The 6,474-nt window shown below is 42.0% G+C and overlaps 1 long non-coding RNA gene across 1 annotated transcript; it reads left to right on the top strand.

Annotated features, from left to right (window-relative positions):
* The first annotated feature begins 1,626 nt into the window (after window positions 1–1,626).
* LOC107185090 lies at window positions 1,627–5,962 on the top strand. Its single transcript, XR_001516010.1, has 3 exons — window positions 1,627–2,908; window positions 4,011–4,097; window positions 5,745–5,962. It is a non-coding gene; the product is annotated as an uncharacterized LOC107185090 (long non-coding RNA).
* The last annotated feature ends 512 nt before the right edge of the window (window positions 5,963–6,474 follow it).

The raw sequence follows: 6,474 nt of genomic DNA, 5'->3' as shown, positions 1-6,474 counted from the left end.
CATCTTTGTCTGCTGTTTTTAATTGGATGCCAACGAGTATTTCAAACAAGAAGACACTGGGGTTGGTACATATTTCATTCTCTGAACTCTTTTTTTTAATTTAATTTTATTTTATTTTTCGTTTTATTGCTTAAAGTATTCTGAACTCTTACCAGGACTTTTTGGTGACCATTTTTTGGTGCGGCCTTGGGAGTTGCAATCAGTTTGTTGAAATTGCTTATGGGCATGAGACTCACTGAGCATGGGTTAGCAGTGGTTCTCAACCTGTGGGTCGCAACCCCTTTGGAGGTCAAATGACCCTTTCACAGGGGTCGCCTAAGACCATCCTGCATATCAGATATTTACATTACGATTCATAACAGTAGCAACATTACAGTTATGAAGTAGCAACGAAAATAGCTTTATGGTTGGGTCACATGAGGAACTGTATTTAAAGGGCCAGAAGGTTGAGAACCACTGGTAAAGGGAAGAGTTGTGAGGTGGAGTTGCTGGGAAAACAAGACCATAAACTTGCATTATTCATTATTCATTGGTGGGAGTAACTGGATTTTGAGGTTTCTGCTGACTCAGTGGTCAGGAACTGGGGTTGTGAGATGAGAACAATGGGTAGGTGTGTTTGGCGCCTGGTCAGCAGGTAGAGTCACTGTGAGGATACAGAAGAGGGCTAGGTAGAGAGGGACAGGATTATGGGGCCTGGGAACTGGAGCACTGCAGATGCAGGCAGAACACAACTTGCTGACCGTGCCCTGTTCCGAGAAAAACCACAGAGACAGGCAGAATGACCTAGAGCCTGACCCGGCTGGGCGGGGAAAGAAGGGCACGTGCTGGAGCCTTGAGCTTCAAAATGAAGGCCTGGGGCAGAGGTGGGCTGGAGGGGGGTCAATGGGGGAAAAAGAGGACATATGTAATACTTTCAACAATAAACATTTAAAAAAGTAAAATAAAATAAAATAAAATGTAGGGATGTTACTAAAACAGGCAACTTGCAGAGAGTACTAATCACAAGGCAGTGAGGTATATAACCAATCCCAAGAATGTTACTAAGGCAGAATTCTTTGAAAGGGCCAATCAGGAGCTAGCAAGGCATGTATCTATCCCTAGACCAAAAAAAAAAGCAGGCTGTTTTTTCTCTCTCTCTCCCTCTCTCTGGTGCCCTGGGTTCCTGGTTTCTGTGGTAGGGGATGTGCTCCCCTGTGCCCACATGGCTTATGGCCATGTAGGACTGCACACATGGACGAATGGACTTTAATTAGCTTGGATGCTAAACTGCATCCAACTGCAATATGGAATGGGAGCTCTGGACACTGGCCTGCTTTTGAAACCTCAGCTGCACCTTTTCCAGGACTGGCTTCTCTCACTAAACTTTACATCTGCCAACCATATTTGTCCGCAAACTCATTTTTTTTTATTTTGAGAGGTTGGAACTCAGACCCGAACAGAAATTTTGGCATCAACTGGATGTGGCCAACAGTTGAAGTCGTAAGACATGGTTAGGAGGGAAGGGGGTGGCAGGCAGGGGCCAATACCTCAGTTTCCCCTGGAGTCTGCAAAACAAACTAGTAAAACAAGTGCCTTTTACTAGTACTTTCTATTCTGGAAATGGATAATGCAAAGAATGCAGTTCTTCAGGTAGACAGGGTAAGAGTTTAAACTGCAAAATGGTTTAATCACTAGAGCAGGGTCAGATACCAGATGGAAGAAGGTTCCATATGTTTGGTCACAAAATTATGATATTAGAATTCTTTATTGCAACATTCCATTATTCCTTAGAAATGCGTGTTTTGGCCTTTCTCTGAACCGGTTATAATATATACTTGGTTCTCTCTGTTTAAGAGAAAACCACAGCCCCAAATGGTGTCACTGGTGCTAAAGCCCATGATACTAAAGCTAGAGTTAATACCTGAGGCTAATTGCTATTTCTATCCCCAAAATATAATTTTAACCAACCATTCTGGTACCTCACCATAGAAAGAAGATGCAATCTGCACGATAAAAGGTCTTGGCATTCCCTTCTTCCCAACATATGTCTTGGTCTGAAGATAATATTTTATTTTGTCCCATCCTTCTTCCTATATAAACCTTACATTTTGGACAACTCTTGTGAAAGGTTAACATGGTGGTACATGGGAAGGCTGAATAGCCATCTCAGACAGTGGATAAAACATTAAATTTATTTAAGGAAAGGGGGTGGGGGATGGGATATCCTTTGTACAGAATCTTGAGGCAAGGGGACATTGGGTCGATGAAGGAGCTGAAATGTCATCCTAATTTGCAGTCACCAGCGGGAAGCTGTTGTCCTCAGTGGGTCTGGGGGCTGAGTCCATGGGCCTGGAATATGGATGGAGTGAGGATGGATGAGGATGGAATGCAGGTGTGCGATCAGGTGTCTTTAGGACAGTTTCCATTCCTTATATGGTCTGATTCCTGGTATCTAGCAAGTTTTCCTGGTCTTTTGTTCTCATGTGGCAGGAAGCTTACATATGGCCCTTAAGGACTAACCCCTCAGGAACACCCTTTTGGTTGCTGGATTGAAGCTGCCTGATTCATGAATCCCTTAGTACAGTAAAGTAGGTCTTTAAATTGCCTCGGTTGAAAGTTTGTTGTCTAACATCTCATATGAATAAAATGCATTCTTTACTACGTATTCATTTCATATTATATAAGAGTCAAGATTTTACTTTTTTCTGAACATTATCTTTTAATAATGTTAGTTTGGGTGAGGGATGTGGGCAAAAGGCTGACTCAGGTGTGTTTAATGGGAAGCAGTATCAAGATAGCCGATTTGGTATTCAGGAAAATCTTTTTTTGGTGAAGCACATTGAAAAATGTCAATACAATTTAACAATCGTCTTTTTCAAGCATGAGAGGCGAGGAGAGGCTTGACGCGATGAGAAAGCAATCCAGAGCGGTCAGTACTGCACCCGCTCTTGGGACATGAAACAAAGTCTGAGGCCAGAACGGGGTGGGAGGGAGGACCCCATAGAATAATGCTGGGGTTCTTCAAAGGGCAAACTGCAAGGGAAAACACCTGCCTCTCCTTTAAAAAGGAGATGGTGAAAGTACTTGCCCGTTTGGCCTTAGCTCCAGTTGAGGCAGAATGAAAGAAGCAAAAGTTAACTACTGAGGATTTCGACCACAAGCTACACACACCTTCTTTGTTTAAGGAACTGAAATAAGGCAGGTTTGGGGAGAATTTAATGAGCTAAAGGAGTAGGTTCTTATCTCTGTTCTTATTCGTCACCTCCTTGTTACCCTGACACAGAAAGTTGCAAATGCTAACTTCTCTATTTCATGGCATCGCTCAGCTATGAGGGTGTTTTTTGACTCACATTATAAGAGCCCAAACCTGACTTGTTGCAGTGCACACATGCAGGTAACAAGAAGAAGAAAATCCACAGATTCTACTCCTCTCCAATTCCCATCTCACAAGAATTGGTCTGTTACATAATGATGATACTTCCTCGAATTTTTATTTTCTCATTTGATCCACTAGTCAGTATGTTTCCCCAGGCAAGAACATTAAAAAAAAAAAAAGAAAAATAGTTGTTTTTATTTCCTCTCCTCACATTTTTTATTTTCTTTGAAACATTATTTTCCTTTGTTGAGAGGGATAGTTAGTTACATTAATAATAAATCTCAAAATGGGAAACCAAACTTGAACTAAAAATCTTACTCCATAATCTCAGAAAGAATATTTATTTTAAAAAGAAACGTAAATGTTTCTCTGAGGTCCAACCCCATGATAATTCACTCTGAATAGACGTGGGTCCTCTCTCACTCACTTCTGTCTTATGAAAAACAAGGCATTCTGGGGAAGCCTTTTGATCTTTCACTCATCGGTTACCTCTGAGACACCCTGTCTTGGCTTCTAAGGGTTACTGAAATCTGAGAGCCTTGAGTTTCTGCTGGGAAATTTCCAGATCTTCCTTCCCATTCCCAATTTCCTGGAGGATGCCTTCCCTCCCTCCTCCTCTTTTCTACAAAGTGCTTATCTCCTTTTCTCCTTCCAGGCATAATTCCTTCCAGTAATACCAGGAAAACAATTATCTTTCCTGTCCTACAGCAAAAGCCTCCTAGGAGGCAAGAGAGTGCAACAGGTAAGTGGGAAAAAGTGCACTGAGGACAAAAGACAAATTAATATCTCAATCCATTATGCTGTCTCACAGCTTTTACGGGAGTACCCTTCCCTCATAACCAGAAATACCTGATAAAGGAGGAAAAGGCCCAGTATTAACACACCAGCCAATCTGTGGGTGACTGAGGAGCGCCCTAATCCTCCCATCAGTGGCCGAACCTTCATAATCTTATTAGTGTACAACCACAGTGTTTTATTCCTGAAATCTGAAACCGGAAGAAGAAAGGAAATTCAAATTACAAATGTCCCCACACATTTATTTAAAAATTATGCTTTGCTACACATGCAGATGCTTATGTTCCCTGACAATCTTTCTAAGCCCTTTACCCAGCTGTGGCCTTCAGGAAATTCAAGAAATGAAATCATCTCTTGATTCCATAGGCAGATGAGGCTCACATGGAAAGACCTTGCCAGGAACAATACAGGGAGATGAATGTTGCTTCTGCTAACAAACCAATGGAGAGTTGTGTTTACTTTTTATAAATGCCAGTCTAATATTCATTTATAATTAAAGTTATTGTACTGAAAAATTACAATCATTTCTCAACATACTAGAAAGTCTATTGTGTAGCGTCATGGATTACACACAGATGACACTTTAAGGAATCAGTGTTTCTTGGAGACTAAATCTGGCAGAAATGGAATGGCTGTTAGTTCTATCAGGACTTTAGTTTCTTGGAGAGGTATAATTGTACTAATTAGTTGAGATATGTAGAAGTTTGTTTTTAAACTGTTGGTGTTTTGTTTTTATTTTTTAATATGTTTTTATTGATTTTAGAGAGCGGGAGAGGGAGCAGGAGAGAAAGGTCATTGAGAAGAGAAATGTCGCCCCCTACTGGGGATCGAGCCAGCAAACCAGGCATATGCCCTGACCTGGAATGGAACCTGAAACGTCTCCAGGCACAGGCCAATGCTCCACCATGGGCCAGGGCCTGTCTGTGTGTTTTTAACGAAAAGCATATTACATCGAAATGTTATTGTTCTCATTTTTGTATGTCAGTCTGAGAAATAGATTGGGGAAGTGAGCCTCCATACAGCTCCTTTCATGTTGCATTTATTATGTGGAACTGAGAATGTCTTTGCCCTTATAAAGTGGCCACGGAGAACATCTCTTACAAATAGGGATATAAACCTCAGAGGAAAGTACTGAGAGGATCGTAATGCATGTTGGCATTCCAGCATTTCCTCACAACAGCACCATTTTCCAAACAGTCTCTTTTTTAATAATATGGCTAAAGATATAATTTAATTTAATGCTCAACACACGTATTTGATTGGCTGTAGGTTACTTTTGTTTTGTTCTTTTTTTTTTTTTTTTTTTTTTTTTTTGTATGTGGAGAAAAGGAACCCAGTCAGCCTTTTTTGGATTAAAATACGTATACTCCAGCACCACCTACTGGGAATAGGGTTATAGTGTCCCAAATTACAAGAAATTAAAACACCAATCTGATTCTTTCTCCAAAACTTTCATTTATCTTCTTGCTTTTTCACCTTCTTGTATTATTTCCTGTTGTTCCTCTATTCATTTTTCTTTATTTCCTTTTACCTATTAGAAATACCCTGACTTGAGTGTCCTCAGTGGTCTCAGAACTGTCTCTTGCTTCAACAGTGTTTGGACTGAACAGAACCAGGGATACCGCTTCTTCCAGCCTCCACGTTTTATCTGCTCACCACCTTGCAAACCACCTCTGAGACCGGCCAACACACTGTTTTGTTTTGTTTTTCTACCTTAATTCATGATTGCCGAACAACCATGAGCTCCCAAATTCGTCAGAATTATCCCACCCAGCTGAAGGCTGCAGTCAACTGCCTGGCCATCCTGCACCTGCGGGCCTGACACCTACCTCTCTCTGGGCTTCTATTTCCCCGTGAAGATGTGGCTCAGGCCCTTTTGGAGCCGCAGGCCCTGGTTCTACCTGCGTAGACCCTCAGCTCTGAGGCTTCCTGGAGAACCACTTCCAGGGTGAGGAGGTGAAACTCATCAAGAAGATGGGCGACACCTGACTCACCTCCGCAGGCTGGCGGCCCCCGGGCTGGGCGGGGCGGGTATCTCTTCCAAAGGCTCCCCCTCAAGGGGACTAGGAGCCTGTGGAGCCCAGAGGCCTTTGAGGGGTCCCTCTGCATCCCCCTGGTGTCTGGCTTTTACCTGAGCCTCTCCCTGAAACTACTAGCCATTTTTTGAGCCTCCCTGGAGCCCTCTCCCATGCATTGGACCAAATGAAACAATAAAGCTTTTTGCAGCAAAAAGAAAGAAAAGAAAAAAGAAAAATACTCTGACTTTTACAATATAATTCTCATAAACATTTGTCTAAAACAAGCACTTTATGATATGAAGACAG

The sequence above is a fragment of the Myotis davidii genome, unplaced genomic scaffold (genome assembly GCF_000327345.1).
Source record: "Myotis davidii unplaced genomic scaffold, ASM32734v1 scaffold228, whole genome shotgun sequence".
NCBI classification, from domain to species: Eukaryota; Metazoa; Chordata; class Mammalia; order Chiroptera; family Vespertilionidae; genus Myotis; species Myotis davidii.
Note: the sequence above shows the minus strand (reverse complement) of the source record. Positions and strands in the feature narration are given on the sequence as shown.